Raw genomic sequence first — 21882 nt, 5'->3', positions numbered from 1 at the left:
GGAAATTTTGACCTTCCTTCTTGACACTGGAAAATTGGAAACCCTCTGAGAATTTTCTTGGAAATTCCCTATTTAAAAACTTGTGTGTTTCTCTTCCTTTCCCTGTGTAGATCTGCTACTGCAAAACCCTTGTGTTGTAAATCTTTGCGCTAGATCTGCTATGCGAATCTCTACTCTGCTCACTGGAAACCCTTTCCAGCAACCTCACTGCTTGCTGTTACTGCTATGAGACAATTCACACTTTTCCTCTGGATTGGACTGGAAATCGAATTGTTGTCTCTCTACAATTCACACTGCCTTGCTAGCTTGCACAAATCTGGTTCTCTGTGCTTTAGATCTCTCTCTAAATTGCACAAACCTCATTTCTAGAGCCTGTAATTTGATCTTTACTGCTCTGATACCATGTGAAATTTCCACGATTGCAATAAACTGGAATTTAATCTTCTATCTACTATCAAATTATTTGTCTTCTGTAAATTAATATTATGGAAAATAGTAATAATTCACAATTGCAATCTTCACAAATAAAAACGCTACAGAATATAAAACAACTAAGAAAATATGCACACACATAAAAAAATGACACCATTATTTTTGGAAAATTGCCCCTGGAAAAACCTCGAAGGGAAAACAAGTGCATCAGATGTGGGTTTTATTATTATTTAGCAATTTGAGAGTACAATGAACTGGTTGCCTTTCATTGGAAAACCTCCAACCAATATTGATCTCCTATAGAAAAATAAACTAGAGACTAACTATATCCCCCCGCTACTCGATCTGGCCCTCTCCTGACTGCGTGCACTTCGTGGCTATTCGAACTACTTGGATGGAAATGCGCATTGCTTCTCTTTAGAAATTCATATAGCCTTAGAATCACCTCCTAGCAAGTCATCTTGCTTCCCTGTGCCTTCGGAATCCACTCGCTTTGCCTCTAGAAAGATAGGTTCGACCTCTAGCAACTAAAACGTGGTCTCCAATAGGAACTCACAATGGGAACTTTGGCTACTCGCATTAGCTATAGCGGCCTCCTTTGCAGATGAATTCAACCTCCTCTTCTTCTCTCCCTAACACTAGAAATACTGAGGAAAACTCCTCCATAATCCAGCTCCCAAATTTTTGCTAAACCCCTACCTCTGATGCTTCCCTAGATTCAATTGCGCCCTTGTTGAATACCTCCAACTAGGTAGTTGAACTGCTTAACTCACAACTGATTCGATGCACTTCTCCAAGCCCTTCGACCTGCTCTTACAATCTCTCGTTGGAGTCTCAACGGCTATGATCACATCTCAACCGATCGTTAATATCATCTTGACTCTGTCAATTAACTTTTCTAGAAGTCTTTATAGCAAAACTGAACTTCCTCAACTAATTTACTTTAATTAAGCACTTTTCCTAAGTTAGAATTGGAAAATATTTTAATTATGGCTAATTAATTAATTGATGTATCTCCTAATCTTTTCTCACAACCTTTTTTGGGTTTTGGAGATCTCGTGTTCCTTAGCCTCTTAGACATCATAGAGACTAGAACACTTGTCCACTACTACCAAAAACTAACACCTCCCTTAATGAAATCACAATCCTCTTGAAGAGATAAATTCGTCTTCCTATAAAATGACCAAAGGCTCTTGGAATGTTGAGGCTTTCCTGCAACAATCAACGTCAGGGCTTCAAAAATAATTCCTGGAAGTTGATCCAAGTAGGGTGGCAAGGTTGTCCACCAAAATTGGAGACTAGCTAGGGTGGCAATGAAATCCACTGAAACTAGCATGAGGATTTCGATTGAAACCCTCAAATCTAAAACTCGCTTGAGTTTCTCTTCAATAACAATGAGAGATGATCAAATAGGATAGAATGATCAGCAAATGAGTCCACACTCCTTTTATAATTCCTCCCCAAGCTTCTAGACTCTTTTTTTTAATATTATATTAATATTATTTGATTATCTCTAGTGTCCTGAACATGTTGAGGATAGGTGTTAACTCCTCCTCCCTTCTGCATCATTGTCTGCTGCAATTTCTTTTCCTAGGTACATCTTCCGCTATTCGGAAGAACCTTCATACAGTGAAGACAAAACTTCCCACATCTCTCGGGCTATATCTTTGTCCTCCAAGTGTGAGACCACATGATCTCGAACTCCATCGAGTATGAACCTCTTCGCCTTCCCTTGCTCGGCCTTGTACTTCTTCTTCTGATCATTGTTAGTGGGAACAACCACAACACCCTTGACGTAGGCTTTGAGATCATATTCCTCCAAAACAGTTAAGATTATGGTCTTCCATATGACATAGTTGGAAGCTCCTTCCAACCTATCCTGATCTTTAAGCCCATGCGATGCCATCTCACCCAAACTGTCGAATTGACTCCTCTAGTCACTGCTCAGCACTACTACCCGGCAAGTGAGAGATTCAAAATTTCGGCGAGAAAAGTTATTTGAGGAGAAAATTTCCCTTCTATGTGTCTTCGCCCTTTTCTGACGGATTTCTGCCCCAGCAGAAACTGTGTCCTTCAAGCACTGCGCTGAGGCTCTGCGTCACTCCCTCTGCCTCTACAACCTCACGAATTGGAAACTGTACCTCTATTGACTCTGTCAGAGAGAGATTTCCTCAGAATCTCTTCTTCCTGGCAAGGACTGCGCAATCCCTTCAAGGGGATTCAAATAACTGCCAAGTGTAGCGTTTGGCCTCTTTCCTCAGCACTAGATTTGCTCTTCCTATTTCAAAATCAATGTTCTGATACCATGCTAAAATTCCTATCCTCAAGGAACCCCTACTGCAGCAAAAATTGAATTTACTTCTCCTACTTGATTTTAATATACATTATCATGTTATTTTTCTGAATACTGAAGAAAATTACTTCTGCGGCCTACACTACTTTAAATTTGATTTCATGAAATAGAAAACTGAGCAAAGAACAAGATACATAGGACGCAGTTATTTTTAGACAAAATAGTGCCCAGAAAAACCCAATGCGAGAAAATCGGTGCAACAGCTCTGAGGGTTTTCTATTATTAAGCAGTAATTATGAATACAACACTGGTTGCCCTCCCGACAAATCCAGTGACAGAGAAAATATAATGCCGGAAAACTGAATGAGTTTTACCTCACTTCACCAGACATATTCCGGTTGATTCGGCAACAAAATTGGCTAACCCTGGCTACCTCTGCGTTGGCCCTGTGTCAGCCTTACCGACTATATGTCAGCTTTGCGCTATCTCTTTTGCCTTCTGCGTCAACCTTCCCGACGGTTACGGTAGTTCTCCGGCAGTTTCGACTCTCTGCGTGAGGGCAGCTACTGCTTCTGCACTGGCCCTTCTGGCTTTGAGTCAGGCTTGCGTGGGTCCAGATTGGCCCAACGTCAGTCCTTATAGTTGCTGCGCTGCCTCCACTAGCTTCTCTTCGTCTCTCTGTCAATACTCCCGAACTATCCCTACCCCTCTGCTGCAACTGACCACTTTAGTTCGAATTCTCAATTTCCTAGCCCCGGAAATCGAACTCCAGACCAATTCATTCTCTCTGTTTGTGTTTCTAGATGAACCCCAAGCGTCCTTACACTTTTCTTGTTGAGACTTCAACGGTCGAGATTAAGTCTCTATTCAGTGACTAAGATTAAAACTTGATTTGATCCACCTTCTAGATCATTCCCACCCATATTTTGATTAATATCGATTAATACTTTAATTTTCTTAAGTTTAGACTTAGGAAGTTGGAACCCCATTAAAAATATTAATTATTTTAATAAAATACAATCCGGGTGGAATTTCTTCAAACGGTTTCTGGGTTCTTTAGAACTCATGCGCCTTAGCCTCTCCACCAATTTTCATGGCTAGAGCACATCCGATGCTACCAAAAACTAACATTCAATGGGCGAGATTAAGTCTCTAATCAACGGCTAAGGTTAAAAATTTGACTTGATCTGCTTTCTAGAAAATTCTCACCCATATTTTGATTAATACCCATTAATACTTTAATTTTCCGAAGTTTAGACTCGGGAACCCGATTAAAAATATTAATTATTTTAATAAAATACAATCCGGGTGGAATTTCAGCAAACGGTTTCTGGGTTCTTTAGAACTCATGTGCCTTAGCCTCTCCACCAATGTTTATGGCTAGAACACATCCGATATTACTAAAACTAACACTCCCTCTTAGCGAAGAATGTGCTCTAGCAACAATGTCCAACTATATGTTGCTTTGTCTCTGAAGCATCTCCTTTCCACATTATTACTGCCACCAACACTATGCTGCTGCTGCTACTGTACTGCTTCCCATGACACTTCCACTGCCATTGCTGCATCTGTGCTACAACTCCCTCTCAAATGTTGCATCTACTATGTTGCTAGCACTGCCATTGCTAACAATGCATCCGTATTGCAACGTAGTTGCTAAGAGAAGCAACTGAAAAACACCCAAAATTAGTGAACTAACTGTGTTCAGCATAATACCATGTGAATGTTGGAATCTGACTGCTACTAGTCTCTGACCCTCTGAATCTTCTGCGCTGCTTTTGACTTCTGCACTGCTGCCAACATTGCTTTACACTGATCAGTCTCTAGTCTCAGGGTATTGCATCTGTCTCTCCAACCAACCCACTGCATCATTTGACACTAAGTCCATCTCGCTACTGCTGAATCTCGGGCTCTCGTAACAAGGATTTGATCCAAGAGGTGGGTTCTTCAAGAATCTTGCACACATGTAGTCCTCCTGACTATAGTTCTATATCGCCCCATTTCCCTACTGGAGATACGTCGACACTCATGGCAAACTCATCTTCGTCAATTTTTGCTGGATCAGCCTTAGGATCATGTTTCTTATCCTTATCCTCTTGCTTCAAAGGACATTAGGATGCAAAGTGGCCCATCTCGCTACATCTGAAACATTTTACCTTTGAGATGTCCTTCGGTTTTGCTTCTGATGTCCCTTTGATGCTAAAGCTATGTTCTCCTCCTTCTCCTTGGTCTTCATGCCACTCCCACTGCTACCATTCAGGTTGAACTTAACCAGATCCCTCCTTAATTCTTCCTGTTGAAGGGCTGCCCACATATCCTCCCATGAAACTAGTCTTTCCTTGCCGAATATACTTTGGACGAAGACTTGCCATTCATTCGAGACTCCATTCAGGGTCATCCTTACCATCGTGGTAGACTAAGGAGTAGACCCCACTGCAGCAAGCTAGTCTTTGGTGTCCTGAAGACATTGAAGATAGGAGTTAACCCCTTATCCCTTCTGCATCAATGTCCGCTGCAACTTTTGTTCTAAGTACATCTTTTGCTGTTCGGAAGAACCTTCATACAGTGAAGACAAAGCTTCCCACATTTCTCGGGTTCTATCTTTGCCCTGGAAGTGTGAGACCACTTGATCTCGAAGTCCATCGAGTATGTACCTCTTCGCCTTTGCCTGCTTGGCCTTGTACTTTTTCTTCTAATCATTGTCTGCAGAAACAACCACAACACTCTTGATGTAATCTTTGAGATCGTACTCCTCCAGAACAACTATGATTTTGGTCTTCCATATGATATAGTTGGAAGCTCCTTCCAACCTGTCCTAATCTCTGAGCCCATGTGATGCCATCTCACCCAAACTGTCGAATTGACTCCTCTAGTCTATGTGCAGCACTGGTCTGTTGCCTGGCAAGTGAAAATTTCAAACTTTTGGCTAGAAAAGTCTTATGAGGAGAAAATTCCCCTTCTATGTGTCTTCGCTCTTTTCCGACGGATTTATCCCCCGTAAAAAATTGCACCCTTCAAGCACTGTGCTGAGGCTTTGCGTCACTCCCTCTGCCTCTGCAAGCTCACGAATTGGAAATCGTACCCCTCTGTCGACTCTCTCAAAGAGAGGTTTCCTCAGAATCTCTGCTTTCCCAGCAAGGACTGCGCAATCCCTTCAAGGGGATTCAAATTGCTTCCAAATGCAACTATTGGTCTCTTTGCTCGACGCAGGATCTGCTCTCCTTGTTTCAAAATCAATGCTTTGATACCATGTGAAAATTCCTATACTCAAGGAACCCCTACTGCAGCAAAACTGAATTTACTTCTCCTTCTTGATTTTAACATACATTATCAAGTTATTTTATGAAAAATACTGAAGTAAACTACTTCTGCAGCCTACACCATTTTAATTTGATTACATGGAACAAGAAACTGAACAAAGAACAAGATACATAGGACACCGTTATTTTTGGACAAAATAGTCCTCGGAAAAACCCAATGCGGGAAAACCCGTGCAACAGCTCTAAAGGTTTTATATTATTAAGTAGTAGTTCTAAATACAATTTTGGATGCCCTTTTGACAATCCAGTTATGAAGAAAAGTATAATGGCGAAAAACTGAGTGAGATAACCTCATTTCACCCGACAGTTTCCCACTGATCTGGCAACAGAACTGAAAAACCCCCGACTATCTCTACGCTGGCCTTGTGTCAGCCTCAGAGGCTCTGCGTCAGCTCGACGCTATCTCTTTTGCCTCTTGGAACTTCTGTGTCAACCTCTCCCGGCTGTTCTGGCAGCGCCCCGGCCGTTCTAGATTTTTGTGTGAAGGTAGCTTCCCTTCTTTGTTGGTTGTGGCTCTGCATCAAGCCTGCGTGGGCCTAGACTAACCCAACGTCAGACCCTATAGGTGTTCCGCTGCCTCCACTGGTGGCTGTCCGCCTCTCTGCTCAGTATTCCCGAACTATCCCTACCTCTTTGGTGCAAAATGATCACTTAGTTCAAATTTCTTAGCTTCCAAGCCCCAGCAATTCCGATCTCTAGATCTATTCGTTCTCTCGGTGTGTTCCTGAATGAACTCCAAGCCTCCTTCTTATACTTTTCTCGTTGAGACTTCAACGACCGAGATTATGTCTCTAATCAACGGCTAAGATTAAAAACTTGACTTGATCCGCTTTCTAAAATTTTCTCACCCATATTTTGATTAATACCCATTAATACTTTATTTTTTTTTTAAGTTTAGACTTAGGAACCTCATTAAAAATATTAATTATTTTAATAAAATACAATCCGGGTGGAATTTCACCAAACGGTTTCTGGGCTCTTTAGAACTCATGTGCCTTAGCCTCTCTACCAATTTTCATGGCTAGAGTAGATCTGATGCTACCAAAAACTAACAATTTCTTCAAATAGATAGTTTACACTTTGTTGTAGTGTTCATTACAAAGTTTTATTTGCTGGAACATATAGTCACTATTTTATTTATATCATCAAGTCTTCCAAAATACTTCTATACGTCTCATGACAACTCAGAAATTAGAGCACACTGTTAGATAACAACATAACTCACAAATGATCTTCTTATATATAAAAAAATTGAGTATACAGTGAACAATAGAAGGGCAGCACCTGTTATTTAAATGCCATCCACTAGCAATATGTACAAACTTCTTTTTCAGTCTCCCTTAGCAGCATTCTAGCACTTGATGCAACCATATGATGCCTTGTGGTGAAGAGATAGCCTAGGTTCCAAGGTAAGTCTCCTACGTTCAGTCAATGGGTCGAAGGTAAGTGAATTGTTTGCTATCAATCACTATTTTAGCTGATCTAGCGTGCTCAGAACTGACAACGCATAACCCAACACTATAAACTAGCCCTTGACAACCCAAAATAGAGGCCTCGTGACCCTTGAAGGCAACTAAACCCTCTGTGTTGAAGCTGCTGCTCCCAGAACCCACGAACAACTAATAGTTTAAGCCTTAGGCAATTCGTATCAGCCAACAACTTAGGTACAAACCTTCCAAAATGCAACAAGGGATTTTCGACTTGTCTCAGTGATGATTTCGTCCCTTTTTAGTTGTAAACTTGACCAGGAATGAATGTTGTATGCATGCCCTCTATTCACCCAGGGAAAATCGACCTCAGGCACAAGAAATTCGGGCAATAGTTAAGAGTGGAACTAGGTCTCCTTCAGTTCGAGTCCTTTAGAAGCTTTGCTCAGGAAAGAACTCAATTTCTCCATGGGTGGCTTTCCCAATGAGTTATTCCTCAGATTTGGCTTAGGCAGCTTATGAGCTTAAATCTTAAGCCCTCATGGATTTTCTTCAACCTGAAAGATGAAAATGATGAACAGTAAATTAGAGATTCAACTGATTAAACCTCTTTTGGTTTGAATCTTTAGAAAATCTTCTTCTATTTTGTTTTCTGACGGTGAAATCTGAGTGATTTCACTCACAAATCCCAAACTAGGGTGTCTCGTTGCAACACTGAAGTCTTCTAAAGCACTAGGGTTCCAAGCCTTCAACTTCTCCTTCAAACTCTCTCTGAGAGCTCTTTCTTCAAGCTCACATACAATGCACAAATGAGGAGAGTCTCCTCATTTTCCTTATTTAATGAGTTTAGGGTTGTCTTTTCACCTTCACCTTCCCCTTTTTTTCTTTTATTTTTATAACTCACTTACCTTGCCCTCCAATTAAATATTTAAAAGCACTTTTCCTTTCTTTATTTAACAAAGTCGCTTTTATAAACTAATTAAAGTCACTTTTAATGTCGGAAAATTCTTAATTCGCCTCTGTGGTCACACTGGCCACTCAAATCACCTTTTTATCTTTTCACCCCAATTCCAACGAGCTATTACACTAAGGTGTTTCTCTAAGTAATCAACCGAGAACAACACCTTAAGCATAAATAATTAAAATATGCTTGTTATTAACGCCTTTTTACAGAAATCATCAGAATGCAATGGAGCCAAAATCAAACCGTGCGGAATTGATCTCGATGATGCAATATGGTAAGCGATCCCAGTCAGACCCACAAAACGCATATAAAACCCTCTGGGCCCACCAATGGAGTAATCGTGATCCTATGGCCAGGGTGACACAAGCTTTGGAAAACCCTCCTAACCACCTCGCCTAGTAATCCAAAATTTTGGGACATTACATAAACCATCCTGATCCATTTGGAGATCCCTTGGCTCCACTCATTATCCAACAAGATATAATCACCAAAAGCCCTCTCCGTATTGCCAGTTAGTAGAACACCCTGGTCATGTGAAACCCTGATCAACTCCTCGAGAAGCTACCCCGCTGAGAAACTAATCCCATGCACTTCAAGAGTAGACTCCTGAAGATACGATCCAACCCCTGTGGAAATGAATCCTTGTGCACATTAACTCTCTATGATCTCCTTTTGTTGATCATCCTTCTATACTAGTGAAGTGCCTCGTCATCAACGAATTACTAAGGAACGAAACGCTTTCTACAAAACTAAAACCCAATGGAAGACCTGAATGATCTCCCTCTGTAGAAACCATCTCATCCCAAAGGTTAGTTGAACTTCCAAGTCCTGTAATGCCAGGATCCTATGCCCCCTACAAAAAGAAATTGTCATGTTGGAATTGCAACACTCCGATCATTACTAACTGCCCATCATGCTCGTACTAGATACTCCTTCCCTGTAACTCTTGCCCATTATACTGGTAATGATTGAAGCTTTTCCCAACTTGCAAGGACAACTCAACATTGCCAGAATCTACCACCCAATGGTTCACTGCGATCCTCAACAACAATAGGGGTACCCTGCCTTGCCAAATAGTGAAGGTCTCACCAAATTCCCATGTGTTAGCCCAAGAATGAACTAGATCACTCTTTGCCATGAATCTACTCATCACGAAATAGAATGACCTATCAACCAACTAAATCCTTGGATCCCACACCTAGATTTGTTGCGTCATAGTTTTGACCACTGTTGGAATCCATTTGTGCCTTGTCTCTGATCCCTACGAGCAATCAATATATAGACTTCATATATCATGAATCAATGTAGTGCATGCTAAATTGCCTGTGCGTGCCATACCACACAGTGAGATTTGCTATCCTGTCTCCTGCACTCATTCCTTGATACTCCCTGGAGCCTCATCCACTATACCTCTTGCTCACATAATGCCTTGGAATGTCATGCTAGAAGTGTATCATACACCTCCCTAAGCATAAACTCAGGAACATAACATATGCTATCTTTGCAGTCAACTCTCACTCCGAGCATATACCTCAGTTGGGAAGTATTCCTCCTAATACATCGTGCCCCATCTAATTGTCTCAGGTGAACCTCCTATGTCCTACTGCTCCTGATGAGAGCATCAAGGGACAATAACCAAATACTATGTGACTGTGAGTGATATGGAAGAGAGATGGGTGTGTGGGTCCCTATGGGTATGATGACGAGATGCTCATGCGTCCCCTCATCGATCTTGAGTGAATTAAACCCAAGATCTTTTTTTGAAGCACCATACATCATTGCATGCAACCGTGTACTCCTGTACTCTTTTGCTAAACTATGTACATTGTGGCATATTCTTATACACCACAGGATATCATTGTTTGCTGTTGTACCACCCTGTGCCAATTGGTATCTCGTATTTGCCAATGTACTCATCATTCTACCATAGAATCTATTGTGATGTGGATCATCCCTCCTAATAAGCCCAGGTACGTCTGAGTGGTATAGATCCTCACAGGCTAACATATATGTCATTGTTGTACTGATACTTAGTGATCCTCGTGCCCAATACACCAATGGAAGGATGTCATCCCCATACAATGCTTTTCCTAGCAGCATACCAATCCATCTGAATAGCTCCTGATAGGGCATGCCGACCACCCTACAACCTTACCATTGAATGATGTGCTTGAAGTTGGCACATTCCTCTTTAAAACCAACTTGCCACTAGCGTTTACCAATACTTTCATGGGAGTGTCAAGGAATGTGAGTGCTTGGTCACTAGGTCAATCATTCTATTAATGCCATAGTCATCTTGCACGTCTGGTAAATGATGGAGACTCCCACCTGGATCCAAGTGCCAACCCGTGCTTCCAACTTACTCGATGTCTGAAGGCTCCTGTTGGGCTATTCCTCAAACTACGATTATCTCCACAAGTGTAACCTACTCCATCGGGTACCAAATCAAGATATCCCTCCATCCAATTCCAAAGGAGGGATCAAATGCACAAAACCTTGTGTACAAAACAAGCCTTCCATGCTGATGTTATGCCATACTCGACTCATATTGCTCTGTCTCGCTGACCTGGTCATCCCATACAATCCGTCTAGGTAACTTTGCCTCTCTCTGTCTAATGCATAGAGGTGAGCTGATAATGTTATAAGCCCCATCCATGTGCCTTTGAAGTGAACTGTGTTGAAGTCCTAATACACGCTCTCCTTGCTACTTCACTAAGGACTTCAACCATTTCTCAACACTAGATATCCTAACGACTGGCTCGACACATATGTTCTGAGGCCTTCTAGTTCACTAGTGTGTTGCTCCACAGTACCTCGAAGCGCTTGGGTCTTCTTCTTCAGTGCTTGAAGATCTTCCCTTAAGTGCTGGCTGTCCTCCAGAAGCCTTGGACCCACGCTAGATGTTTTAGTACCCACTTGCACTTCATCGGTGGTTGGTCCCATGGATGAATGCTCACTCATCTCAACTATCTCTATCTCTTGAGCCTTGAGAGGGCTCTCCAAAGGTGGAAGCCTATAGCCCTCATGGGGAAGATCCAAGCGATCATATTTCTCATGATGCTGTGAGTCAATGGGCACCTCTCGTGTCTCCTTGCTGACCATGGCCCCTTCTACCACCTTCCTACACTGCTGATCGTAGTTCCTCGTTGTTTCTTGCTCTTCCCTAATTTTTGCAGTCTCATGTGATGGCTCTAATGGTGTTCCAAGAGTTGTCTTAGAGTTTGTTTTATCCTCTGGATCCTATGCTTTAAGTTTCTTTTCATCTTCTACTTCAGGGTCTTGAGTCTTAAGTTTGCAATTTTTCTTTTCTTTCTTGGATATTAGCCACGCTTCCATTTGCTCTGTCATCTTTATAAAAAGTTTGATAAGATCTTCAATTTTTTGTGCCAATTCTGTGAACTGTTTTCCTTACTGTAACTGTCTTGGAAGCATTTTTCCCCTTTTACCTTCAACTGTCCGGTTTTAATTTGTCATCTTATCACAACTCAACTATTCCAACGTTTCTATGAGCTTCTCATTATTCCTAAGGATAGCAGCTTCCAGAGAGAGAGATTCTCAGCCGGAGATACATCAACAGAGAGAGGCATTAAGTGATCCAGAAGCCTTGACGCAGAGGCTGACACAGGGAAAGAAGGGCCACACAGAAGTGATGCAGAGGCAGAGAGAGTTGAAAATCAGAGAAAAAGGGTTAGTTTCAGTAGCCGAAAGCCGGGGTGTAAGACCAGGAGGCTAAGAGAAGGGAATCTGGGCTACTGATCGAATCCCTAGTTGGGTGACACAGTGCCTGGAAGGGTTGACGCTGGGACAACGTAGAGGCAGGACAGAGATAGCGCAGTGCCTGCCAGGGGCACTCCATCCAGCAGCGGGATCAGCCAGGTTTTTTTCTCAGTGATTGTGTGAGGTGGACTCATAAAGCTTCTGCTAGTATTTCTCTCTGTAACTGAATAACCATGTGATGTATTCAGATTTTGCTACTACTTAATAATAATAAACCCTTAGAGCTGCTGCACCGGTTTTCCTGCATTGGGTTTTTTTGGGGACTTTTGTCCAAAAATTAATGTATCATATGTGTTTCTATTTTCCTTGCTTAGTTTCTATGTTTCAGAATCTATTTAATTTGGTGTAGGTTGCTTTAGTAATTTGCTTCGATATTTCATGAAGAAATCTGAAATAAGTTTGTAACATAATTTATAATCTAGGAGAAGTGGATTCAGCTGGTTGCAGTAGGATACCTGAGATTTTTAGATCCAGGAATTTTCACATGGTATTGCAACAGTTGATGTGAAACAGGAAGAGCATATCTAGCACTGAAGCAAGGGCCAACTTGCTGTAGCAAGCAGCAGTTCGAATCCTTGAAGGGATTGTGCAAGTCTAGTCAGGAGGGCTATATTTTCGCGGGTGTCTCTCTCTGAGTGAGTCGACAGAGAGGTAAGATTGCCAGATCGAAAACTTGCCAAGGTAGAGGGAGCTACACAGAGCCACACAGAGCTAGAGGGATGCAGTTTCTGCAAGGTAAGTGCTAAGCAGAAAAGCCATCAAAAGGAAGAAGCAGATCACATAGTGAGGGAATACTTCCTCAATGATTTATTGTTGAGAAAATCAGTATCTCTCATTTGCTTAGCAACAGAGGAGCAATAGCTTACTAGCTCCATCTGGGACTGCGTAAGTCAGCCTAGGAGCTACACAGTAGGGATAAATAGGGAGTTGTTCGACATTTTTTGAGAATATGGCAACTAGTGGCTTGAGGGATCAGGACAAGTTGGACGGGGCTTCAACTATGCCATCTGGAAGGCTAGAATGACTTTCTTTCTAGATGAGCATGCCCTCAAGATGTATGTTGATAATGTGGTAGCTGTCTCGGCGGATGTAGATCCGCTGAAGAAGTACAAAGTTGAGATGGCTAAGGTGAAGAGGATGATCCTAGATGGAGTCAAGGATCACGTGGTATGCCATGTTGCAATCAAGGGAATCGCTAAGGAGATGTGGGATGCCTTTGCCACATTGTATAAGGGATCTTTCGAGTAGCGGAAGATGTACTTAGATGAGAAGCTGAGATCTGCTCAGATGCAGAAGGGAGAACGTGTGGATCTGTTCCTCACGAAACTGAAGGAGACCCGTGATGAGCTGTTAGCTGCAGGACATACACCTCAGGTTTTGGAGTTAGTTAGACTAGCTTTAAATTCCGTCTCGGATCAGTGGCAAATCTTTGTCCAGAGTATCCTGGGCAGAGCAGCATTTTTGCCAAATTGGGATGAGATGTGGGCAGCTCTAAAACAAGAAGAGCTAAGGAGATACTTTCTCAAGGTCAAACATGATGGGAGCAACAACAACAGTGGGTCGAATCCCAAAGTAGAGGAGGAGGATAACGCAACCCTTGCATTGAAGGGACAGTAGGGGCAACAAAGACGAAAGAAGGACGTCTCCAAGGTGATGTGCTTAAGATGGGGCGAGATGGTCCACTATGCATCACAACGTCCTTTGAAGAAAAAGGACAAGGATGAGAAGCATGATCTTAAGGTTGCAGTCGCAAAGATCGAACAGGAGGAGTTCGCCATGACAGTTGATATATCTCCAGGAGGGAGGTGGGTTGATTTGGAGCTGTAGTCAGGAGGACTACAGATGGGCAGGATCCTTGAGGATCCCACCTCTTGGATCATCACCTTGCTACGAGAGCCCATGATTAGGATTAGCGGGATGGTGGAGTTTTCAGTTGGTGCCATGGAGTGTTGATTTGACAAATGTAGTGGTTAGTAGCACCATAATGTGGGTAGTGCAGAGCAGAGAGGCAACAGTGTGAGGAGGCACAGTGAAGAACTTCAGTATCACAGTGACTTCAGAAGAGAGCGTGGGACTAGCAACAGTCAGGATATTAGCACTGAGGTGTATCCACTGGATACTTATCCAGCCTTTGGTGTTTTCAATTGGATCTCTCAGCAACTGAGTTGCAGTACGGATGCAGTGTTAGCAGTGGCAGTGCTAGCAACATATCAGATGCAGTGTTTGGGAGGGAGCTGCAATACAAATGTAGCATTGACAGTGGCAATGTCAAAGGCAACAGTATAGTAGCAGCAACAACGCAGTGGTTGATGGACAACATGTCAGGCATCAACAACGCAGGGACGATGCATCAAAGTCAGAGTAGTATGCAGTAGTAGTGTATTGCTAGAGCACATTCCTCGCTAAGAGGGAGTGTTGATTTGGGGTAGCATCGGATGTGCTCTAAGCCTCAAATTTTGCAGGGAGGCTTGGGCAGACGTATTCCAAAGAACCCAGAAAGCGTTTTGGGAAATTCAATCTAGAAGTTTTTTTATTAAAATAATTAATATTTGTAATGGGGTTCCTAAGTCTAAACTTGGGAAAACTAAAATATTAATGGGTATTAATCTAATCAGAGGTGAAACTTCTAGAAAAAGCCACGAATCAACGCAAAACAATCTGAGCCTTTGATTAAGATGTAATCGAGCCCGTTGGTTGTCCAATAGGAAGATATAACAAAGGGCTTGAGGGTCATTTGGAAAATACACATAAAGATAGAGAAAATCGATTTTCTGAAGTGAGAAGTTAGTAGGAGGAAAAATTGATTGAGGAATCTCTTGCAGTTGAGGGGCAGGGATAACAGCTTCCAGAGAGAGATTCTTAGGCGGAGATACATCAGCATAGAGAGGCAGTAAGTGATCCAGAAGCCCTGACGCAGGGCCAGAAGGGCCACACAAAAGTGATGCAGAGGTAGAGAGAGAAAGTTGAAAATCAGAGCAGATGGTTAGTTTCAGTAATTGAAAGGCGGGGTGTGAGACCGAGAGGTTGAAAGCAGGGACTTTGGGCTATTGATCGACTCCCCAATTGGGTGACGCAGTGCCTAGAAGGGTTGACATTGGGACAACGTAGAGGCAAGACAAAGATAGTGTAGTGCCTGGCAGGGGCACTTCATCCTGCAACCAATCAACTGAGACGTTTTCTCAGTGATTATGTGAGGTAAACTCACAAAGCTTCTGCCAGTGTTTCTCTTTGTAGATGAATAACCCTGTGAGGTATTGAGTGATGTATTCAAATTTTGCTACTCCTTAATAATAATAAACCCTTAGAGTTGCTGCACCAGTTTTCTCGCATTGGTTTTTTTCGGGGACTTTTGTCCAAAAATAATTGTGTCCTATGTGTTTCTATTTTCCTTGCTCAGTTTCTATGTTTCAGAATCGTATTTAATTTGGTGTAGGCTACTTCAGTAATTTGCTTCGATATTTCACGAAGAAATCTGAAATAAGTTTGTAACATAATTTACAATCTAGGAGAAGTTAGATGCACGAATTTTTACAAGAAACAGTAACAGGGGTTCCAGAACTTGGCATGGAACACGATGATATGTGCAAAGGATGTGTACTTGGGAAGTATGCTAAGGCAACATTCCCAAGAAGTGACAACAAAGCAGATGGCATGTTACGACTTATACATTCAAATATTTGTGGCTCAATGTCCACTAGAGCTCTAAGTGGTGTTGAATACTTCGTCACCTTTATTGATGACCATTGCAGGAAAACTCAGATCTACTTCTTGAAGACCAAAGATGAGGTCTTCGATCATTTTAAAAAGTTTAAGGCTCTCATGGAGAATTCAACAAATAGCTCAGATAATGGTGGAGAATATCTTGATAAGGAATTCACAAATTTTTGTGCGAAGGAAGGCATTAGAAGAGAATGGACAACCCCATATAATCCACAACAGAATCGGGTAGCGGAGCAGAAAAACAACACCATAGTTGGAGCTGCAAAGACTATGTTATATTACCAGGATTTGCCCAGGTTTCTATGGGCATAGGCATGTAACACAACAATGTATATTCAGAACATGACTCCTCATAGAGCATTGGGGAAGAAAATGCCAGAAGGGGTCTTCACAGGGAAGAAGCCAAAAGTTAGTCACTTGAGGATCTTTGACAATGTTTCTTATTGCCATGTGCCAGATGAAAAGCGTACCAAATTGGATCAGACTGCAGAGAAGGGGTTTCTTGTTGGGTATAGAGAAACCTCAAAGGCATACATGATTTACATTCCTAGCAGTAGGAAGATTGTGGTGAGACGAGATGTGAATTTCATGGAGGACCAATCTTTAAGAAGATCTTGTGAGATGCCTGTAGGTGATCAGAATCAGTCAGCAAAAGCTCCTTTGGTCCAGTAGCAGGGGAAGCCACAGGGGCAGCAGTGGGACTAGCAGGAGGACAGTCATAAGGATCGAGTACAGTGACTAGTACTAGTATTTCCTTAGGTGCAGGAGATCTAGGGAGTTCTTAGCAGACGGAGCAGGAGAGGCAGGATGAGGAGGAGTTGGTTGAACCTACCACCACTAGTGGTCGAGCCAGCAGAGAGGTTCACAGAGATTGAGAGATGCAAAAGAGTTTATTGGAACTCTTAGGACAAACAAAAGACATCACAGACAACCTGACAGGTACCAAGCATTGGTGGATCAGGTTGCAAAACCTTCCAGCTTTCAGAAGGCCGCACAACATCAAGTGTGGGTAGACGCCATGGTAGAAGACTATAGCTGTATCATGACGAATGATGTGTGGGAGGTGGTGCCAAGGCTTGAAGATGGGCCAGTTGTAGGTTCTAGATGGATCTACGAGATCAAGTATGCTACAAATGGCAGTGTTGAAAAGTACATGGCTAGATTCATGGCAAAGAGGTATGCACAGAAAGAAGGGATAGATTATGAGGAGACCTTCGCCCCAGTTGCCAGATACACCTCTCTCTGGTCAATTATATCCCTAGTATCTTAGATGGGATCGCAGATTCACCAGATGGATGTCAAGACAACATTCTTGAACGGGGTGATAGAGGAAGAGGAGTACATAGAACAACCAGAGGGCTTCGAGACTCACGAGAGCCGCACTCATGTGTGCAGACTAAAGAAAGATCTATACGGACTCAAGCAAGCTCCTAGGGCATGGTATGGTCAGATTGACAACTACTTGCAGCAAATGAGATTTGTCAAGAGTGACGCAGATCCCAACCTTTACTATTTGATGGTAGAGAGTGAGCCACTCATCTTAGTTTTGTATGTGGATGATCTTTTTTTGACAGGATCATCAGGGCTCATAGAGGACTGCAAGAGGAACCTAGTAGCAGAGTTGATATGAAAGATTTGGGGTTAATGCACTATTTCCTAAGATTGGAAGTGTGGCAGAAGGATGGGGAGATCTTCCTTAGGAAAGGAAGATATGTTACAGATATTCTAAAGAGGTTCAAAATGATGGATTGTAGACCCATGTCTATGCCCATGATCGCCAACTAGGCCATATATTTGCTTCATAACCAATAGTCTTAGTCAGTTCATGGTAGAATCGAAGAGGGTACATTGGGCATCAACGAGGCATATTTTGAGGTATGTGCGCGACACAGTCGAGTATGGGTTGAGATATACCCGAGGGGATGGCGTCAGACTATGTGGGTTCACAGATGCAGATTAGGCAGGCAATTTAGTAGACAAGAAAAGTACCTCTGAGTACTACTTCAGCGTTGGATCAGGGATGGTTTTGTGGTGCAACAGGAAGCAAAAGTCAGTAGCTCTAAGCTCTGCAGAAGATAGTACATGGCAGCAAGCACAACTGTGTGCGAAGCTATATGGATTTGGAAGATGCTAGAAAGCTTGTTGAGACAGAGAATGGAGGCGATGAGAGTCTACTATGATAATCAGAGTTGCATCAAGCTCTATGAGAATCAATGTTTCATGACAGGTCGAATAACATAGATATTCAGTGTCATTTCGTTCGAGATTGTGTACAGCGTGGGGTGTTCCAACTACAGTATGTTCGCACAAAAGAGCAGGTTGTAGACATACTCACAAAAGCTCTAGGGAGAGCTGAGTTCGTCTATTTCAGAGAACAAATGGGTATGGTGGAGAACCCGTTCCAGTAGTAGGGACAAATTTTCAGTGGCAGATGTTGCAATTACAACTACAATAGATGAGAGGCGTTTGCAGTGCAGATGCAATGTTGGCAACAATATGGCAGTGTCAACAGCAGCACAAATGCAATAGCGTGACGGGAGATGATACAGAGATAGAGTGTTGTGGCAGGGTGTGCAACACTAGAACACATTCCTTGCTAAGAGGGACTGTTAGTTTTTGTAGCATCAGATGTGTTCTAGCCACGAAATTTGGTGGAGAGGCTAGAATACATGAGATCTCAAAAACCCAGAAATCATTTATGGAAATTCCACTTAGAAGTGCCTCAATTAGGTTATTAGCCGTCTTTTAAATATTTCCTAAGTCCAAACTTAGGGAATATGGTTAATTAGTCAGTATTAATTGAGATAAGTTGAGAATCGTCTAGAAATTCACATGGATCGATCCAGAAATGATTTGAGCCTTCGATTAAGATTTAATCTTGGTTGTTGGAGTCCCAACAAGAAGATATAAGAAGGGATTGATGTGGTGATGGAGAACACACCAGTGCAGATACTCAGTTGCCCAAGCAGTTCGATTTTATTAGTGGCAAAGATTCAACAGAGAAGATAGAGCCAGAGGGTGAGTAGCAAGTGGTAGAGGAAATTAGCAGCATCCTAAGAGGAAATATTCCAGTCCCGGGAAGAGGTAGTGAGAGGAAGGTTGAAATCCCCAGAGGTTCTACGCAAGTACTGCGTAGAGGGTGATGCAGAAGGTTTAGCATGTGGCTAGGGAGGCAATTTCGGTAGAAGAAATTAGTTGTGGGTTAAGAGAAAATTCTCACAATAATTTTGCCAACATTTTTCCTTAGATTAGATTGTCGGTAGAGCATCTAAATTATTCTACTCAGAATTGTAACTGAAGAATAATAATAAAACCCTCATCTGCTGCATCGGTTTTCCCACACTGGGTTTTTTCGAGGACAATTGTCCAAAAATAACTTTGTCAAAATTCATATGTGTGTGCTAGAATTTCTCAGTTTCCAGTATTTTATTTTTCGCAGTATTTTTATGGTGAAAATTGTAGTTGTGATTTTATTCAATGTTTGCCATAGCAAATAAATTGCATAATTTAAATTACAGTTAAGTGAATACTTTCCAGTTGCTGCAACAGATGAAATTTTCACATGTTGCTGGTAGCACCGTCGACCAAGCTGAGCCTCATCTCCTCCTATGTGAAATCACTCCATAGGTGCTCCCACCCTGGAAGTGTATCTCGCCCAGAAATCACCTAGACAAATGTATGCCATTTCTTGGCAAACCCATTGAGTGCTATATGCACTAGCTCGTCATCTTTCGACTTGTGTCCTACTGCAAGGAGTTCATCTCTAACAACTGAATCCTGGTGAGATAGGTGTTTACATCTTCCCCCTTGGTCATTTTGATGGTCCTCATCTTCTCCTTGAGGATCATTTTCCTAATCTCTGATAGATGTTGGTACAAATTCATGATGGCATCTCACATCTCCTTTGTTGTTCCCTTTTCTGTGATATGTGGAATGATGTAATCCCTTTTTCCATCAAGGATCATTCTCTTAGCCTTGGCATTGCCCCTACTATATTCATGAAATTGGATGAGATCTGTTGGTACAACTAGTATTGTTGTAGCAAATTGCTTTAGACCATGCTCGTCCAATAGAAACAATATCCTGTCCTTCTAAATATCAAAGTTGGAGGCTCCATCCAACCTGTCCTGATCTATATATCCTTGTGTGACCATCTCTGGAAAATCTGCGAAATCCAAATAGACTAGAGAAATTAATAAACTGGGTTCTGAAACCCTCGTGCTTTCTCTTCCAGGCCCTGCGCTGATTTCCCTGCAAAACCCTTTTGCGGAAAATCCTTTGTGCTAGATTTGCTCTGCGAAATTTGATTTGCCTCTAGAAATCCTTTATGACAACCTCACTACTTGCTTCTACTCACTGAGAGAACTCACGCGTTGTCCGTAACACCTTTCTAGACTAGAAATCAAACTGCTGCCTCTGAAACATGCACTGGCTGACTAGCCTGCACAGATCTACTCTTCAATGCATTGATCTGCACCAACCTCACTCTATATATTCTCTGATACCATGTGAAATTTCATCGATTGCAGCTACTGGATATTTATCTCCTAACTTATGTAGTTTATTTGTCTTCTATAAATTTATTTATGACAAATATCGATAAATTCACTTCTACAATCTTTGCAATCTAAAACGTTATGGAAAATAAAGTAATAGAACTAAGAAAGTAATGCAGACACATACAATAAATATGACACCAATATTTTTGGACAATCATCCCTAGAAAATCCTTGAAGGGAAAACCGGTGCGACAGATGAGGGTTTTATTATTATTAATCTTCAACCATTTGTGAGTGCAATGATCTGCTTGCCTGATACTAGCAAAGCTCCGACAAATACTAATCTCCACTGAGAAAATAAACTGGAGACTCAACGTCTCCTCTGCAACTTGATCTGACCTCCTCTAGCAAACTCATACTCCCTCTGGCTATTTGCACTACTTGCTAGAAATGCGCACTTCCTGCTCTGGGAAATTTGCACAGCGTTCGATAATTTGTCCCTGCAAGTTATTCTGCCTCCAGTACTTGGCTTGGCCCACTCGCTCTGCCTCTGGGTGATAGATCCGACAATGGTGCTCTGAAAGAGCTCCTCTCTTCCACTCACACTGCCAAACTAGCTCCTCTCTGCCACTCACACTGCCAAACTAGCTACTCACACTACCTGAATATGGCCTCCTCTTTTGTTGATAAATCGACCTCCTTCCTACCTCTAGAAACTAGAAATCATTGTGGAAATTTTCTGAAGAAAATTTCCTCCCAAATGAAGAAAATTTCCTCCCAAATCTTTGCTGAAACCCCTTTGCTCAGTCTCTCCCTAGCTTCAACTGTGCCTTTCTTGAATCACTGCAACTAGGTAAGTCAAATTAGTCAACTGTCTTGTATCTTGTTTGTATTCTCCAAACCCCATCGACTTGCTCTTATAATCTTCTGTTGGGAAACCAATGACCATGATTACATCTCAATTGATGGTTATGATCATCTTAAGTCCATCAATTCACTTTTCCGGAAGTCTCGAGGGAAAAATTGTTTTCCCTCAATTAAATCGATTTAATTAACCAATTTTTCTAAGTTAGACTTAGGAAATATTAATTACTGGTGAATTAATCTAATTGAGGTGTTTCTAAGGCTTTTCTTGTGAAACCTTTTCTAGGTTTTGGAAATCTCACGTTCATTAGCCTCTTAGACACCATAGAGTCTAGAACAACACCTGTCTGCTGCCACCAAAAACTAACACTCTCTCATCTCATAAGTATTCCAAGGAATCAATCTCATAGGTAGTCATCAAAGTCGAGGCTTTCATCTAATCAATTCATATGCAATCTTGCATCGAAGTTTCTATGGTTGTCATCTTCTTAAATCATAGGGTGTGATCCAATATAAAATTAGTGTGTGACCCAATGTATATCATTACCCGTATTCAATGGTTACAATATTAGTAGCTTACATTACA

The sequence above is a fragment of the Pinus tabuliformis genome, chromosome 5_1, assembly GCF_031772625.1.
Source record: "Pinus tabuliformis cultivar Carrire ecotype Pingquan chromosome 5_1, CPIR1, whole genome shotgun sequence".
Classification (NCBI taxonomy): domain Eukaryota; kingdom Viridiplantae; phylum Streptophyta; class Pinopsida; order Pinales; family Pinaceae; genus Pinus; species Pinus tabuliformis.
This window is presented reverse-complemented; position numbering follows the sequence as displayed.